The sequence below is a fragment of the Salvelinus fontinalis genome, chromosome 15 (assembly GCF_029448725.1).
Source record: "Salvelinus fontinalis isolate EN_2023a chromosome 15, ASM2944872v1, whole genome shotgun sequence".
NCBI classification, from domain to species: Eukaryota; Metazoa; Chordata; class Actinopteri; order Salmoniformes; family Salmonidae; genus Salvelinus; species Salvelinus fontinalis.
The window spans coordinates 31,164,436-31,182,638 of record NC_074679.1 but is presented as its reverse complement, the minus strand read 5'-3'; the positions used below and the strand labels follow the sequence as shown (position 1 = coordinate 31,182,638).

General features: G+C 38.7%; 18 non-coding genes across 18 annotated transcripts; all 18 read right to left on the bottom strand.

Moving 5' to 3' along the window:
- Positions 1–367: 367 nt before the first annotated feature.
- trnar-ucg (transfer RNA arginine (anticodon UCG)) lies at positions 368–440 on the bottom strand. Its single transcript has one exon. It is a non-coding gene; the product is annotated as a tRNA-Arg (tRNA).
- A 3,082-nt stretch (positions 441–3,522) lies between these two features.
- On the bottom strand, positions 3,523–3,595 carry trnar-ucg (transfer RNA arginine (anticodon UCG)). Its single transcript has one exon. It is a non-coding gene; the product is annotated as a tRNA-Arg (tRNA).
- A 644-nt stretch (positions 3,596–4,239) lies between these two features.
- On the bottom strand, positions 4,240–4,312 carry trnar-ucg (transfer RNA arginine (anticodon UCG)). The gene has a single exon. It is a non-coding gene; the product is annotated as a tRNA-Arg (tRNA).
- A 967-nt stretch (positions 4,313–5,279) lies between these two features.
- On the bottom strand, positions 5,280–5,352 carry trnar-ucg (transfer RNA arginine (anticodon UCG)). The gene has a single exon. It is a non-coding gene; the product is annotated as a tRNA-Arg (tRNA).
- A 1,684-nt stretch (positions 5,353–7,036) lies between these two features.
- On the bottom strand, positions 7,037–7,109 carry trnar-ucg (transfer RNA arginine (anticodon UCG)). Its single transcript has one exon. It is a non-coding gene; the product is annotated as a tRNA-Arg (tRNA).
- Positions 7,110–7,359: 250 nt separating this feature from the next.
- On the bottom strand, positions 7,360–7,432 carry trnar-ucg (transfer RNA arginine (anticodon UCG)). Its single transcript has one exon. It is a non-coding gene; the product is annotated as a tRNA-Arg (tRNA).
- Positions 7,433–8,076: 644 nt separating this feature from the next.
- Positions 8,077–8,149, bottom strand: trnar-ucg (transfer RNA arginine (anticodon UCG)). The gene has a single exon. It is a non-coding gene; the product is annotated as a tRNA-Arg (tRNA).
- A 967-nt stretch (positions 8,150–9,116) lies between these two features.
- On the bottom strand, positions 9,117–9,189 carry trnar-ucg (transfer RNA arginine (anticodon UCG)). Its single transcript has one exon. It is a non-coding gene; the product is annotated as a tRNA-Arg (tRNA).
- A 250-nt stretch (positions 9,190–9,439) lies between these two features.
- Positions 9,440–9,512, bottom strand: trnar-ucg (transfer RNA arginine (anticodon UCG)). Its single transcript has one exon. It is a non-coding gene; the product is annotated as a tRNA-Arg (tRNA).
- A 644-nt stretch (positions 9,513–10,156) lies between these two features.
- trnar-ucg (transfer RNA arginine (anticodon UCG)) lies at positions 10,157–10,229 on the bottom strand. Its single transcript has one exon. It is a non-coding gene; the product is annotated as a tRNA-Arg (tRNA).
- A 967-nt stretch (positions 10,230–11,196) lies between these two features.
- trnar-ucg (transfer RNA arginine (anticodon UCG)) lies at positions 11,197–11,269 on the bottom strand. The gene has a single exon. It is a non-coding gene; the product is annotated as a tRNA-Arg (tRNA).
- Positions 11,270–11,519: 250 nt separating this feature from the next.
- On the bottom strand, positions 11,520–11,592 carry trnar-ucg (transfer RNA arginine (anticodon UCG)). The gene has a single exon. It is a non-coding gene; the product is annotated as a tRNA-Arg (tRNA).
- Positions 11,593–12,236: 644 nt separating this feature from the next.
- Positions 12,237–12,309, bottom strand: trnar-ucg (transfer RNA arginine (anticodon UCG)). The gene has a single exon. It is a non-coding gene; the product is annotated as a tRNA-Arg (tRNA).
- Positions 12,310–13,276: 967 nt separating this feature from the next.
- Positions 13,277–13,349, bottom strand: trnar-ucg (transfer RNA arginine (anticodon UCG)). The gene has a single exon. It is a non-coding gene; the product is annotated as a tRNA-Arg (tRNA).
- A 250-nt stretch (positions 13,350–13,599) lies between these two features.
- Positions 13,600–13,672, bottom strand: trnar-ucg (transfer RNA arginine (anticodon UCG)). Its single transcript has one exon. It is a non-coding gene; the product is annotated as a tRNA-Arg (tRNA).
- A 644-nt stretch (positions 13,673–14,316) lies between these two features.
- trnar-ucg (transfer RNA arginine (anticodon UCG)) lies at positions 14,317–14,389 on the bottom strand. The gene has a single exon. It is a non-coding gene; the product is annotated as a tRNA-Arg (tRNA).
- Positions 14,390–15,356: 967 nt separating this feature from the next.
- trnar-ucg (transfer RNA arginine (anticodon UCG)) lies at positions 15,357–15,429 on the bottom strand. Its single transcript has one exon. It is a non-coding gene; the product is annotated as a tRNA-Arg (tRNA).
- Positions 15,430–17,829: 2,400 nt separating this feature from the next.
- On the bottom strand, positions 17,830–17,902 carry trnar-ucg (transfer RNA arginine (anticodon UCG)). Its single transcript has one exon. It is a non-coding gene; the product is annotated as a tRNA-Arg (tRNA).
- Between the last annotated feature and the right edge of the window lie 301 nt (positions 17,903–18,203).

Below are 18,203 nucleotides of genomic sequence, written 5' to 3'. Positions count from 1 at the left end.
AAATTAAACAACAATGAGGAGAGTCAAACCCTCAATCTTCTGATTTGAAGTTAAACACCTTATCCATTATGCGACACACTCTACTCCACATAATCCTATGTGACATCATTCAGACGTTGTTTTGCAACAATAGACATCAAATTTGTGAACCGGTCCGAATGAGGAAAGCTAGTGATATTGAACAAGTATGAAGAGACGCTATCCCTCAATCTTGTGATGCAGAATCAGACACAATATTTCACGGGTCTCGCCTTCTTAGATCATTGAAGTTGCATAACAATATCCTAGCATTTCAAAGCAACAAGAACAAAGACTTATTTCAGGAAATTGCAAACAAGTCTAAATGAACTGCGTTTATGAAATTAAACGACCACGAAGGGACTCGAACCCTCAATCTTCTGATTCGAAGTCAGACGCCTTATCCTTTAGGCCACGCAGCCTGTTACATATACTCCTATATGACATCATGCAGACGTTGTTTTGCCACAATAGACATGAAAATTGCGAACCTGTCCGAATGAGGAAAGCTAGTGATATTGAACAAGTACGAAGAGACGCTATCCCTCAATCTTGTGATGCATTATCAGACACAATATTACTCAGGCCTCGCACTCTTAGATTATTAAATTGTATAACAATGTCCTAGCTTTTCAAAGCAAGAAGAACAAAGACTTATCTCGGGAAATTGCGAACATGTCCAAAATTGCTGAGCTAATGAAATTAAACAACAATGAGGAGAGTCAAACCCTCAATCTTCTGATTTGAAGTCAAAAACCTTATCCATTATGCGACACACTCTACTCCACATAATCCTATATGACATCATTCAGACGTTGTTTTGCCACAATAGACATGAAAATTGCGAACCTGTCCGAATGAGGAAAGCTAGTGATATTGAACAAGTACGAAGAGACGCTATCCCTCAATCTTGTGATGCATTATCAGACACAATATTACTCAGGCCTCGCACTCTTAGATTATTAAATTGTATAACAATGTCCTAGCTTTTCAAAGCAAGAAGAACAAAGACTTATCTCGGGAAATTGCGAACATGTCCAAAATTGCTGAGCTAATGAAATTAAACAACAATGAGGAGAGTCAAAGCCTCAATCTTCTGATTTGAAGTCAAACACCTTATCCATTATGCGACACACTCTACTCCACATAATCCTATATGACATCATTCATACGTTGTTTTGCAACAATATACATCAAATTTGTGAACCGGTCCGAATGAGGAAAGCTAGTGATATTGAACAAGTATGAAGAGACGCTATCCCTCAATCTTGTGATGCAGAATCAGACACAATATTTCACGGGTCTCGCATTCTTAGATCATTGAAGTTGCATAACAATATCCTAGCATTTCAAAGCAACAAGAACAAAGACTTATTTCAGGAAATTGCAAACAAGTCTAAATTAACTGCGTTTATGAAATTAAACGATAACGAAGGGACTCGAACTCTCAATCTTTTGATACGAAGTCAGACGCCTTATCCATTAGGCCACGCATCCTGTTTTTTATATACTCCTTCAAAATTGTGAACCGGTCCAAATGAGGAAAGCTAGTGATATTGAACAAGTACGAAGAGACGCTATCCCTCAATCTTGTGATGCATTATCAGACACAATATTACTCAGGCCTCGCACTCTTAGATTATTAAATTGTATAACAATGTCCTAGCTTTTCAAAGCAAGAAGAACAAAGACTTATCTCGGGAAATTGCGAACATGTCCAAAATTGCTGAGCTAATGAAATTAAACAACAATGAGGAGAGTCAAACCCTCAATCTTCTGATTTGAAGTCAAAAACCTTATCCATTATGCGACACACTCTACTCCACATAATCCTATATGACATCATTCAGACGTTGTTTTGCCACAATAGACATGAAAATTGCGAACCTGTCCGAATGAGGAAAGCTAGTGATATTGAACAAGTACGAAGAGACGCTATCCCTCAATCTTGTGATGCATTATCAGACACAATATTACTCAGGCCTCGCACTCTTAGATTATTAAATTGTATAACAATGTCCTAGCTTTTCAAAGCAAGAAGAACAAAGACTTATCTCGGGAAATTGCGAACATGTCCAAAATTGCTGAGCTAATGAAATTAAACAACAATGAGGAGAGTCAAAGCCTCAATCTTCTGATTTGAAGTCAAACACCTTATCCATTATGCGACACACTCTACTCCACATAATCCTATATGACATCATTCATACGTTGTTTTGCAACAATATACATCAAATTTGTGAACCGGTCCGAATGAGGAAAGCTAGTGATATTGAACAAGTATGAAGAGACGCTATCCCTCAATCTTGTGATGCAGAATCAGACACAATATTTCACGGGTCTCGCATTCTTAGATCATTGAAGTTGCATAACAATATCCTAGCATTTCAAAGCAACAAGAACAAAGACTTATTTCAGGAAATTGCAAACAAGTCTAAATTAACTGCGTTTATGAAATTAAACGATAACGAAGGGACTCGAACTCTCAATCTTTTGATACGAAGTCAGACGCCTTATCCATTAGGCCACGCATCCTGTTTTTTAATATACTCCTTCAAAATTGTGAACCGGTCCAAATGAGGAAAGCTAGTGATATTGAACAAGTACGAAGAGACGCTATCCCTCAATCTTGTGATGCAGAATCAGACACAATATTTCACGGGTCTCGCATTCTTAGATCATTGAAGTTGCATAACAATATCCTAGCATTTCAAAGCAACAAGAACAAAGACTTATTTCAGGAAATTGCAAACAAGTCTAAATTAACTGCGTTTATGAAATTAAACAACCACGAAGGGACTCGAACACTCAATCTTCTGATTCGAAGTCAGACGCCTTATCCATTATGCCACGCAGCCTGTTACATATACCGCTATATGACATCATGCAGACGTTGTTTTGCCAAAATAGACATGAAAATTGCGAACCTGTCCGAATGAGGAGGAGCTAGTGATATTGAACAAGTACGAAGAGACGCTATCCCTCAATCTTGTGATGCATAATCAGACACAATATTACTCAGGCCTCGCACTCTTAGATTATTAAATTATATAACAATGTCCTAGCTTTTCAAAGCAAGAAGAACAAAGCCTTATCTCGGGAAATTGCGAACATGTCCAAAATTGCTGAGCTAATGAAATGAAACAACAATGAGGAGAGTCAAACCCTCAATCTTCTGATTTGAAGTCAAACACCTTATCCATTATGCGACACACTCTACTCCACATAATCCTATATGACATCATTCAGACGTTGTTTTGCAACAATAGACATCAAATTTGTGAACCGGTCCGAATGAGGAAAGCTAGTGATATTGAACAAGTATGAAGAGACGCTATCCCTCAATCTTGTGATGCAGAATCAGACACAATATTTCACGGGTCTCGCATTCTTAGATCATTGAAGTTGCATAACAATATCCTAGCATTTCAAAGCAACAAGAACAAATACTTTTTTTCAGGAAATTGCAAACAAGTCTAAATTAACTGCGTTTATGAAATTAAACGACAACGAAGGGACTCGAACCCTCAATCTTCTGATTCGAAGTCAGACGCCTTATCCATTAGGCCACGCAGCCTGTTACATATACTCCTATATGACATCATGCAGACGTTGTTTTGCCACAATAGACATGAAAATTGCGAACCTGTCCGAATCAGGAAAGCTAGTGATATTGAACAAGTACGAAGAGACGCTATCCCTCAATCTTGTGATGCATTATCAGACACAATATTACTCAGGCCTCGCACTCTTAGATTATTAAATTGTATAACAATGTCCTAGCTTTTCAAAGCAAGAAGAACAAAGACTTATCTCGGGAAATTGCGAACATGTCCAAAATTGCTGAGCTAATGAAATTAAACAACAATGAGGAGAGTCAAACCCTCAATCTTCTGATTTGAAGTCAAACACCTTATCCATTATGCGACACACTCTACTCCACATAATCCTATATGACATCATTCAGACGTTGTTTTGCAACAATAGACATCAAATTTGTGAACCGGTCCGAATGAGGAAAGCTAGTGATATTGAACAAGTATGAAGAGACGCTATCCCTCAATCTTGTGATGCAGAATCAGACACAATATTTCACGGGTCTCGCATTCTTAGATCATTGAAGTTGCATAACAATATCCTAGCATTTCAAAGCAACAAGAACAAAGACTTATTTCAGGAAATTGCAAACAAGTCTAAATTAACTGCGTTTATGAAATTAAACGACAACGAAGGGACTCGAACCCTCAATCTTCTGATTCGAAGTCAGACGCCTTATCCATTAGGCCACGCAGTCTGTTACTTAATATACTCCTTCAAAATTGTGAACCGGTCCGAACGAGGAAAGCTACTGATATTGAACAAGTACGAAGAGACGCTATCCCTCAATCTTGTGATGCAGAATCAGACACAACATTTCACGGGTCTCGCATTCTTAGATCATTGAAGTTGCATAACAATATCCTAGCATTTCAAAGCAACAAGAACAAAGACTTATTTCAGGAAATTGCAAACAAGTCTAAATTAACTGCCTTTATGAAATTAAACGACCACGATGTGACTCGAACCCTCAATCTTCTGATTCGAAGTCAGACGCCTTATCCATTAGGCCACGCAGCCTGTTACATATACTCCTATATGACATCATGCAGACGTTGTTTTGCCACAATAGACATGAAAATTGCGAACCTGTCCGAATCAGGAAAGCTAGTGATATTGAACAAGTACGAAGAGACGCTATCCCTCAATCTTGTGATGCATAATTAGACACAATATTACTCAGGCCTCGCACTCTTAGATTATTAAATTGTATAACTATGTCCTAGCTTTTCAAAGCAAGAAGAACAAAGCCTTATCTCGGGAAATTGCGAACATGTCCAAAATTGCTGAGCTAATGAAATTGAACAACAATGAGGAGAGTCAAACCCTCAATCTTCTGATTTGAAGTCAAACACCTTATCCATTATGCGACACACTCTACTCCACATAATCCTATATGACATCATTCAGACGTTGTTTTGCAACAATAGACATCAAATTTGTGAACCGGTCCGAATGAGGAAAGCTAGTGATATTGAACAAGTATGAAGAGACGCTATCCCTCAATCTTGTGATGCAGAATCAGACACAATATTTCACGGGTCTCGCATTCTTAGATCATTGAAGTTGCATAACAATATCCTAGCATTTCAAAGCAACAAGAACAAATACTTATTTCAGGAAATTGCAAACAAGTCTAAATTAACTGCGTTTATGAAATTAAACGACCACGAAGGGACTCGAACCCTCAATCTTCTGATTCGAAGTAAGACGCCTTATCCATTAGGCCACGCAGCCTGTTACATAACATACTCCTTCAAAATTGTGAACCGGTCCGAACGAGGAAAGCTACTGATATTGAACAAGTACGAAGAGACGCTATCCCTCAATCTTGTGATGCAGAATCAGACACAACATTTCACGGGTCTCGCATTCTTAGATCATTGAAGTTGCATAACAATATCCTAGCATTTCAAAGCAACAAGAACAAAGACTTATTTCAGGAAATTGCAAACAAGTCTAAATTAACTGCGTTTATGAAATTAAACGACCACGAAGTGACTCGAACCCTCAATCTTCTGATTTGAAGTCAGACGCCTTATCCATTAGGCCACGCAGCCTGTTACATATACTCCTATATGACATCATGCAGACGTTGTTTTGCCACAATAGACATGAAAATTGCGAACCTGTCCGAATCAGGAAAGCTAGTGATATTGAACAAGTACGAAGAGACGCTTTCCCTCAATCTTGTGATGCATAATCAGACACAATATTACTCAGGCCTCGCACTCTTAGATTATTAAATTGTATAACAATGTCCTAGCTTTTCAAAGCAAGAAGAACAAAGCCTTATCTCGGGAAATTGCGAACATGTCCAAAATTGCTGAGCTAATGAAATTGAACAACAATGAGGAGGGTCAAACCCTCAATCTTCTGATTTGAAGTCAAACACCTTATCCATTATGCGACACACTCTACTCCACATAATCCTATATGACATCATTCAGACGTTGTTTTGCAACAATAGACATCAAATTTGTGAACCGGTCCGAATGAGGAAAGCTAGTGATATTGAACAAGTATGAAGAGACGCTATCCCTCAATCTTGTGATGCAGAATCAGACACAATATTTCACGGGTCTCGCATTCTTAGAACATTGAAGTTGCATAACAATACCCTAGCATTTCAAAGCAACAAGAACAAAGACTTATTTCAGGAAATTGCAAACAAGTCTAAATTAACTGCGTTTATGAAATTAAACGACCACGAACGGACTCGAACCCTCAATCTTCTGATTTGAAGTCAGACGCCTTATCCATTAGGCCACGCAGCCTGTTACATATACTCCTATATGACATCATGCAGACGTTGTTTTGCCAAAATAGACATGAAAATTGCGAACCTGTCCGAATGAGGAAAGCTAGTGATATTGAACAAGTACGAAGAGACGCTATCGCTCAATCTTGTGATGCATAATCAGACACAATATTACTCATGCCTCGCACTCTTAGATTATTAAATTATATAACAATGCCCTAGCTTTTCAAAGCAAGAATAACAAAGCCTTATCTCGGGAAATTGCGAACATGTCCAAAATTGCTGAGCTAATGAAATTAAACAACAATGAGGAGAGTCAAACCCTCCAGCTTCTGATTTGAAGTCAAACACCTTATCCATTATGCGACACACTCTACTCCACATAATCCTATATGACATCATTCAGACGTTGTTTTGCAACAATAGACATCAAATTTGTGAACCGGTCCGAATGAGGAAAGCTAGTGATATTGAACAAGTATGAAGAGACGCTATCCCTCAATCTTGTGATGCAGAATCAGACACAATATTTCACGGGTCTCGCATTCTTAGATCATTGAAGTTGTATAACAATATCCTAGCATTTCAAAGCAACAAAAACAAAGACTTATTTCAGGAAAATGCAAACAAGTCTAAATTAACTGAGTTTATGAAATTAAACGACCACGAAGGGACTCGAACCCTCAATCTTCTGATTCGAAGTCAGACGCCTTATCCATTAGGCCACGCAGCCTGTTACTTAATATACTCCTTCAAAATTGTGAACCGGTCCGAACGAGGAAAGCTAGTGATATTGAACAAGTACGAAGAGACGCTATCCCTCAATCTTGTGATGCAGAATCAGACACAACATTTCACGGGTCTCGCATTCTTAGATCATTGAAGTTGCATAACAATATCCTAGCATTTCAAAGCAACAAGAACAAAGACTTATTTCAGGAAATTGCAAACAAGTCTTAATTAACTGCGTTTATGAAATTAAACGACCATGAAGGGACTCGAACCCTCAATCTTCTGATTCGAAGTCAGACGCCTTATCCATTAGGCCACGCAGCCTGTTACATATACTCCTATATGACATCATGCAGACGTTGTTTTGCCAAAATAGACATGAAAATTGCGAACCTGTCCGAATGAGGAAAGCTAGTGATATTGAACAAGTACGAAGAGACGCTATCGCTCAATCTTGTGATGCATAATCAGACACAATATTACTCAGGCCTCGCACTCTTAGATTATTAAATTATATAACAATGCCCTAGCTTTTCAAAGCAAGAAGAACAAAGCCTTATCTCGGGAAATTGCGAACACGTCCAAAATTGCTGAGCTAATGAAATTAAACAACAATGAGGAGAGTCAAACCCTCCAGCTTCTGATTTGAAGTCAAACACCTTATCCATTATGCGACACACTCTACTCCACATAATCCTATATGACATCATTCAGACGTTGTTTTGCAACAATAGACATCAAATTTGTGAACCGGTCCGAATGAGGAAAGCTAGTGATATTGAACAAGTATGAAGAGACGCTATCCCTCAATCTTGTGATGCAGAATCAGACACAATATTTCACGGGTCTCGCATTCTTAGATCATTGAAGTTGCATAACAATATCCTAGCATTTCAAAGCAACAAGAACAAAGACTTATTTCAGGAAATTGCAAGCATGTCTAAATTAACTGCGTTTATGAAATTAAACAACCACGAAGGGACTCGAATCCTCAATCTTCTGATTCGAAGTCAGACGCCTTATCCATTAGGCCACGCAGCCTGTTACATAATATACTCCTTCAAAATTGTGAACCGGTCCGAACGAGGAAAGCTACTGATATTGAACAAGTACGAAGAGACGCTATCCCTCAATCTTGTGATGCAGAATCAGACACAACATTTCACGGGTCTCGCATTCTTAGATCATTGAAGTTGCATAACAATATCCTAGCATTTCAAAGCAACAAGAACAAAGACTTATTTCAGGAAATTGCAAACAAGTCTAAATTAACTGCGTTTATGAAATTAAACGACCACGAAGTGACTCGAACCCTCAATCTTCTGATTTGAAGTCAGACGCCTTATCCATTAGGCCACGCAGCCTGTTACATATACTCCTATATGACATCATGCAGACGTGGTTTTGCCACAATAGACATGAAAATTGCGAACCTGTCCGAATCAGGAAAGCTAGTGATATTGAACAAGTACGAAGAGACGCTTTCCCTCAATCTTGTGATGCATAATCAGACACAATATTACTCAGGCCTCGCACTCTTAGATTATTAAATTGTATAACAATGTCCTAGCTTTTCAAAGCAAGAAGAACAAAGCCTTATCTCGGGAAATTGCGAACATGTCCAAAATTGCTGAGCTAATGAAATTGAACAACAATGAGGAGAGTCAAACCCTCAATCTTCTGATTTGAAGTCAAACACCTTATCCATTATGCGACACACTCTACTCCACATAATCCTATATGACATCATTCAGACGTTGTTTTGCAACAATAGACATCAACTTTGTGAACCGGTCCGAATGAGGAAAACTAGTGATATTGAACAAGTATGAAGAGACGCTATCCCTCAATCTTGTGATGCAGAATCAGACACAATATTTCACGGGTCTCGCATTCTTAGAACATTGAAGTTGCATAACAATATCCTAGCATTTCAAAGCAACAAAAACAAAGACTTATTTCAGGAAAATGCAAACAAGTCTAAATTAACTGAGTTTATGAAATTATACGACCACGAAGGGACTCGAACCCTCAATCTTCTGATTCGAAGTCAGACGCCTTATCCATTAGGCCACGCAGCCTGTTACTTAATATACTCCTTCAAAATTGTGAACCGGTCCGAACGAGGAAAGCTACTGATATTGAACAAGTACGAAGAGACGCTATCCCTCAATCTTGTGATGCAGAATCAGACACAACATTTCACGGGTCTCGCATTCTTAGATCATTGAAGTTGCATAACAATATCCTAGCATTTCAAAGCAACAAGAACAAAGACTTATTTCAGGAAATTGCAAACAAGTCTTAATTAACTGCGTTTATGAAATTAAACGACCATGAAGGGACTCGAACCCTCAATCTTCTGATTCGAAGTCAGACGCCTTATCCATTAGGCCACGCAGCCTGTTACATATACTCCTATATGACATCATGCAGACGTTGTTTTGCCAAAATAGACATGAAAATTGCGAACCTGTCCGAATGAGGAAAGCTAGTGATATTGAACAAGTACGAAGAGACGCTATCGCTCAATCTTGTGATGCATAATCAGACACAATATTACTCAGGCCTCGCACTCTTAGATTATTAAATTATATAACAATGCCCTAGCTTTTCAAAGCAAGAAGAACAAAGCCTTATCTCGGGAAATTGCGAACACGTCCAAAATTGCTGAGCTAATGAAATTAAACAACAATGAGGAGAGTCAAACCCTCCAGCTTCTGATTTGAAGTCAAACACCTTATCCATTATGCGACACACTCTACTCCACATAATCCTATATGACATCATTCAGACGTTGTTTTGCAACAATAGACATCAAATTTGTGAACCGGTCCGAATGAGGAAAGCTAGTGATATTGAACAAGTATGAAGAGACGCTATCCCTCAATCTTGTGATGCAGAATCAGACACAATATTTCACGGGTCTCGCATTCTTAGATCATTGAAGTTGCATAACAATATCCTAGCATTTCAAAGCAACAAGAACAAAGACTTATTTCAGGAAATTGCAAACATGTCTAAATTAACTGCGTTTATGAAATTAAACAACCACGAAGGGACTCGAATCCTCAATCTTCTGATTCGAAGTCAGACGCCTTATCCATTAGGCCACGCAGCCTGTTACATAATATACTCCTTCAAAATTGTGAACCGGTCCGAACGAGGAAAGCTACTGATATTGAACAAGTACGAAGAGACGCTATCCCTCAATCTTGTGATGCAGAATCAGACACAACATTTCACGGGTCTCGCATTCTTAGATCATTGAAGTTGCATAACAATATCCTAGCATTTCAAAGCAACAAGAACAAAGACTTATTTCAGGAAATTGCAAACAAGTCTAAATTAACTGCGTTTATGAAATTAAACGACCACGAAGTGACTCGAACCCTCAATCTTCTGATTTGAAGTCAGACGCCTTATCCATTAGGCCACGCAGCCTGTTACATATACTCCTATATGACATCATGCAGACGTGGTTTTGCCACAATAGACATGAAAATTGCGAACCTGTCCGAATCAGGAAAGCTAGTGATATTGAACAAGTACGAAGAGACGCTTTCCCTCAATCTTGTGATGCATAATCAGACACAATATTACTCAGGCCTCGCACTCTTAGATTATTAAATTGTATAACAATGTCCTAGCTTTTCAAAGCAAGAAGAACAAAGCCTTATCTCGGGAAATTGCGAACATGTCCAAAATTGCTGAGCTAATGAAATTAAACAACAATGAGGAGAGTCAAACCCTCCAGCTTCTGATTTGAAGTCAAACACCTTATCCATTATGCGACACACTCTACTCCACATAATCCTATATGACATCATTCAGACGTTGTTTTGCAACAATAGACATCAAATTTGTGAACCGGTCCGAATGAGGAAAGCTAGTGATATTGAACAAGTATGAAGAGACGCTATCCCTCAATCTTGTGATGCAGAATCAGACACAATATTTCACGGGTCTCGCATTCTTAGATCATTGAAGTTGCATAACAATATCCTAGCATTTCAAAGCAACAAAAACAAAGACTTATTTCAGGAAAATGCAAACAAGTCTAAATTAACTGAGTTTATGAAATTAAACGACCACGAAGGGACTCGAACCCTCAATCTTCTGATTCGAAGTCAGACGCCTTATCCATTAGGCCACGCAGCCTGTTACTTAATATACTCCTTCAAAATTGTGAACCGGTCCGAACGAGGAAAGCTACTGATATTGAACAAGTACGAAGAGACGCTATCCCTCAATCTTGTGATGCAGAATCAGACACAACATTTCACGGGTCTCGCATTCTTAGATCATTGAAGTTGCATAACAATATCCTAGCATTTCAAAGCAACAAGAACAAAGACTTATTTCAGGAAATTGCAAACAAGTCTTAATTAACTGCGTTTATGAAATTAAACGACCATGAAGGGACTCGAACCCTCAATCTTCTGATTCGAAGTCAGACGCCTTATCCATTAGGCCACGCAGCCTGTTACATATACTCCTATATGACATCATGCAGACGTTGTTTTGCCAAAATAGACATGAAAATTGCGAACCTGTCCGAATGAGGAAAGCTAGTGATATTGAACAAGTACGAAGAGACGCTATCGCTCAATCTTGTGATGCATAATCAGACACAATATTACTCAGGCCTCGCACTCTTAGATTATTAAATTATATAACAATGCCCTAGCTTTTCAAAGCAAGAAGAACAAAGCCTTATCTCGGGAAATTGCGAACACGTCCAAAATTGCTGAGCTAATGAAATTAAACAACAATGAGGAGAGTCAAACCCTCCAGCTTCTGATTTGAAGTCAAACACCTTATCCATTATGCGACACACTCTACTCCACATAATCCTATATGACATCATTCAGACGTTGTTTTGCAACAATAGACATCAAATTTGTGAACCGGTCCGAATGAGGAAAGCTAGTGATATTGAACAAGTATGAAGAGACGCTATCCCTCAATCTTGTGATGCAGAATCAGACACAATATTTCACGGGTCTCGCATTCTTAGATCATTGAAGTTGCATAACAATATCCTAGCATTTCAAAGCAACAAGAACAAAGACTTATTTCAGGAAATTTCAAGCATGTCTAAATTAACTGCGTTTATGAAATTAAACAACCACGAAGGGACTCGAATCCTCAATCTTCTGATTCGAAGTCAGACGCCTTATCCATTAGGCCACGCAGCCTGTTACATAATATACTCCTTCAAAATTGTGAACCGGTCCGAACGAGGAAAGCTACTGATATTGAACAAGTACGAAGAGACGCTATCCCTCAATCTTGTGATGCAGAATCAGACACAACATTTCACGGGTCTCGCATTCTTAGATCATTGAAGTTGCATAACAATATCCTAGCATTTCAAAGCAACAAGAACAAAGACTTATTTCAGGAAATTGCAAACAAGTCTAAATTAACTGCGTTTACGAAATTAAACGACCACGAAGTGACTCGAACCCTCAATCTTCTGATTTGAAGTCAGACGCCTTATCCATTAGGCCACGCAGCCTGTTACATATACTCCTATATGACATCATGCAGACGTGGTTTTGCCACAATAGACATGAAAATTGCGAACCTGTCCGAATCAGGAAAGCTAGTGATATTGAACAAGTACGAAGAGACGCTTTCCCTCAATCTTGTGATGCATAATCAGACACAATATTACTCAGGCCTCGCACTCTTAGATTATTAAATTGTATAACAATGTCCTAGCTTTTCAAAGCAAGAAGAACAAAGCCTTATCTCGGGAAATTGCGAACATGTCCAAAATTGCTGAGCTAATGAAATTGAACAACAATGAGGAGAGTCAAACCCTCAATCTTCTGATTTGAAGTCAAACACCTTATCCATTATGCGACACACTCTACTCCACATAATCCTATATGACATCATTCAGACGTTGTTTTGCAACAATAGACATCAACTTTGTGAACCGGTCCGAATGAGGAAAACTAGTGATATTGAACAAGTATGAAGAGACGCTATCCCTCAATCTTGTGATGCAGAATCAGACACAATATTTCACGGGTCTCGCATTCTTAGAACATTGAAGTTGCATAACAATATCCTAGCATTTCAAAGCAACAAAAACAAAGACTTATTTCAGGAAAATGCAAACAAGTCTAAATTAACTGAGTTTATGAAATTAAACGACCACGAAGGGACTCGAACCCTCAATCTTCTGATTCGAAGTCAGACGCCTTATCCATTAGGCCACGCAGCCTGTTACTTAATATACTCCTTCAAAATTGTGAACCGGTCCGAACGAGGAAAGCTACTGATATTGAACAAGTACGAAGAGACGCTATCCCTCAATCTTGTGATGCAGAATCAGACACAACATTTCACGGGTCTCGCATTCTTAGATCATTGAAGTTGCATAACAATATCCTAGCATTTCAAAGCAACAAGAACAAAGACTTATTTCAGGAAATTGCAAACAAGTCTTAATTAACTGCGTTTATGAAATTAAACGACCATGAAGGGACTCGAACCCTCAATCTTCTGATTCGAAGTCAGACGCCTTATCCATTAGGCCACGCAGCCTGTTACATATACTCCTATATGACATCATGCAGACGTTGTTTTGCCAAAATAGACATGAAAATTGCGAACCTGTCCGAATGAGGAAAGCTAGTGATATTGAACAAGTACGAAGAGACGCTATCGCTCAATCTTGTGATGCATAATCAGACACAATATTACTCAGGCCTCGCACTCTTAGATTATTAAATTATATAACAATGCCCTAGCTTTTCAAAGCAAGAAGAACAAAGCCTTATCTCGGGAAATTGCGAACACGTCCAAAATTGCTGAGCTAATGAAATTAAACAACAATGAGGAGAGTCAAACCCTCCAGCTTCTGATTTGAAGTCAAACACCTTATCCATTATGCGACACACTCTACTCCACATAATCCTATATGACATCATTCAGACGTTGTTTTGCAACAATAGACATCAAATTTGTGAACCGGTCCGAATGAGGAAAGCTAGTGATATTGAACAAGTATGAAGAGACGCTATCCCTCAATCTTGTGATGCAGAATCAGACACAATATTTCACGGGTCTCGCATTCTTAGATCATTGAAGTTGCATAACAATATCCTAGCATTTCAAAGCAACAAGAACAAAGACTTATTTCAGGAAATTGCAAACATGTCTAAATTAACTGCGTTTATGAAATTAAACAACCACGAAGGGACTCGAATCCTCAATCTTCTGATTCGAAGTCAGACGCCTTATCCATTAGGCCACGCAGCCTGTTACATAATATACTCCTTCAAAATTGTGAACCGGTCCGAACGAGGAAAGCTACTGATATTGAACAAGTACGAAGAGACGCTATCCCTCAATCTTGTGATGCAGAATCAGACACAACATTTCACGGGTCTCGCATTCTTAGATCATTGAAGTTGCATAACAATATCCTAGCATTTCAAAGCAACAAGAACAAAGACTTATTTCAGGAAATTGCAAACAAGTCTAAATTAACTGCGTTTATGAAATTAAACGACCACGAAGTGACTCGAACCCTCAATCTTCTGATTTGAAGTCAGACGCCTTATCCATTAGGCCACGCAGCCTGTTACATATACTCCTATATGACATCATGCAGACGTGGTTTTGCCACAATAGACATGAAAATTGCGAACCTGTCCGAATCAGGAAAGCTAGTGATATTGAACAAGTACGAAGAGACGCTTTCCCTCAATCTTGTGATGCATAATCAGACACAATATTACTCAGGCCTCGCACTCTTAGATTATTAAATTGTATAACAATGTCCTAGCTTTTCAAAGCAAGAAGAACAAAGCCTTATCTCGGGAAATTGCGAACATGTCCAAAATTGCTGAGCTAATGAAATTGAACAACAATGAGGAGAGTCAAACCCTCAATCTTCTGATTTGAAGTCAAACACCTTATCCATTATGCGACACACTCTACTCCACATAATCCTATATGACATCATTCAGACGTTGTTTTGCAACAATAGACATCAAATTTGTGAACCGGTCCGAATGAGGAAAACTAGTGATATTGAACAAGTATGAAGAGACGCTATCCCTCAATCTTGTGATGCAGAATCAGACACAATATTTCACGGGTCTCGCATTCTTAGAACATTGAAGTTGCATAACAATATCCTAGCATTTCAAAGCAACAAAAACAAAGACTTATTTCAGGAAAATGCAAACAAGTCTAAATTAACTGCGTTTATGAAATTAAACGACCACGAAGGGACTCGAACCCTCAAGCTTCTGATTCGAAGTCAGACGCCTTATCCATTAGGCCACGCAGCCTGTTACTTAACATACTCCTTCAAAATTGTGAACCGGTCCGAACGAGGAAAGCTACTGATATTGAACAAGTACGAAGAGACGGTATCCCTCAATCTTGTGATGCAGAATCAGACACAACATTTCACGGGTCTCGCATTCTTAGATCATTGAAGTTGCATAACAATATCCTAGCATTTCAAAGCAACAAGAACAAAGACTTATTTCAGGAAATTGCAAACAAGTCTAAATTAACTGCGTTTATGAAATTAAACGACCACGACGTGACTCGAACCCTCAATCTTCTGATTTGAAGACAGACTCCTTATCCATCAGGCCACGCAGCCTGTTACATATACCCCTATATGACATCATGCAGACGTTGTTTTGCCACAATAGACATGAAAATTGCGAACCTGTCCGAATCAGGAAAGCTAGTGATATTGAACAAGTACGAAGAGACGCTATCCCTCAATCTTGTGATGCATAATCAGACACAATATTACTCAGGCCTCGCACTCTTAGATTATTAAATTGTATAACAATGTCCTAGCTTTTCAAAGCAAGAAGAACAAAGCCTTATCTCGGGAAATTGCGAACATGTCCAAAATTGCTGAGCTAATGAAATTGAACAACAATGAGGAGAGTCAAACCCTCAATCTTCTGATTTGAAGTCAAACACCTTATCCATTATGCGACACACTCTACTCCACATAATCCTATATGACATCATTCAGACGTTGTTTTGCAACAATAGACATCAAATTTGTGAACCGGTCCGAATGAGGAAAGCTAGTGATATTGAACAAGTATGAAGAGACGCTATCCCTCAATCTTGTGATGCAGAATCAGACACAATATTTCACGGGTCTCGCATTCTTAGATCATTGAAGTTGCATAACAATATCCTAGCATTTCAAAGCAACAAGAACAAATACTTATTTCAGGAAATTGCAAACAAGTCTAAATTAACTGCGTTTATGAAATTAAACGACCACGAAGGGACTCGAACCCTCAATCTTCTGATTCGAAGTCAGACGCCTTATCCATTTGCCACGCAGCCTTTTACATATACTCCTATATGACATCATGCAGACGTTGTTTTGCCACAATAGACATGAAAATTGCGAACCTGTCCGAATGAGGAAAGCTAGTGATATTGAACAAGTACGAAGAGACGCTATCCCTCAATCTTGTGATGCATAATCAGACACAATATTACTCAGGCCTCGCACTCTTAGATTATTAAATTATATAACAATGTCCTAGCTTTTCAAAGCAAGAAGAACAAAGCCTTATCTCGGGAAATTGCGAACATGTCCAAAATTGCTGAGCTAATGAAATTAAACAACAATGAGGAGAGTCAAACCCTCAATCTTCTGATTTGAAGTCAAACACCTTATCCATTATGCGACACACTCTACTCCACATAATCCTATATGACATCATTCAGACGTTGTTTTGCAACAATAGACATCAAATTTGTGAACCGGTCCGAATGAGGAAAGCTAGTGATATTGAACAAGTATGAAGAGACGCTATCCCTCAATCTTGTGATGCAGAATCAGACACAATATTTCACGGGTCTCGCATTCTTAGAACATTGAAGTTGCATAACAATATCCTAGCATTTCAAAGCAACAAGAACAAAGACTTATTTCAGGAAATTGCAAACAAGTCTAAATTAACTGCGTTTATGAAATTAAACGACCACGAACGGACTCGAACCCTCAATCTTCTGATTTGACGTCAGACGCCTTATCCATTAGGCCACGCAGCCTGTTACATATACTCCTATATGACATCATGCAGACGTTGTTTTGCCAAAATAGACATGAAAATTGCGAACCTGTCCGAATGAGGAAAGCTAGTGATATTGAACAAGTACGAAGAGACGCTATCGCTCAATCTTGTGATGCATAATCAGACACAATATTACTCAGGCCTCGCACTCTTAGATTATTAAATTATATAACAATGCCCTAGCTTTTCAAAGCAAGAAGAACAAAGCCTTATCTCGGGAAATTGCGAACATGTCCAAAATTGCTGAGCTAATGAAATTAAACAACAATGAGGAGAGTCAAACCCTCCAGCTTCTGATTTGAAGTCAAACACCTTATCCATTATGCGACACACTCTACTCCACATAATCCTATATGACATCATTCAGACGTTGTTTTGCAACAATAGACATCAAATTTGTGAACCGGTCCGAATGAGGAAAGCTAGTGATATTGAACAAGTATGAAGAGACGCTATCCCTCAATCTTGTGATGCAGAATCAGACACAATATTTCACGGGTCTCGCATTCTTAGATCATTGAAGTTGCATAACAATATCCTAGCATTTCAAAGCAACAAAAACAAAGACTTATTTCAGGAAAATACAAACAAGTCTAAATTAACTGCGTTTATGAAATTAAACGACCACGAAGGGACTCGAACCCTCAATCTTCTGATTCGAAGTCAGACGCCTTATCCATTAGGCCACGCAGCCTGTTACTTAATATACTCCTTCAAAATTGTGAACCGGTCCGAACGAGGAAAGCTACTGATATTGAACAAGTACGAAGAGACGCTATCCCTCAATCTTGTGATGCAGAATCAGACACAACATTTCACGGGTCTCGCATTCTTAGATCATTGAAGTTGCATAACAATATCCTAGCATTTCAAAGCAACAAGAACAAAGACTTATTTCAGGAAATTGCAAACAAGTCTAAATTAACTGCGTTTATGAAATTAAACGACCACGAAGTGACTCGAACCCTCAATCTTCTGATTCGAAGACAGACTCC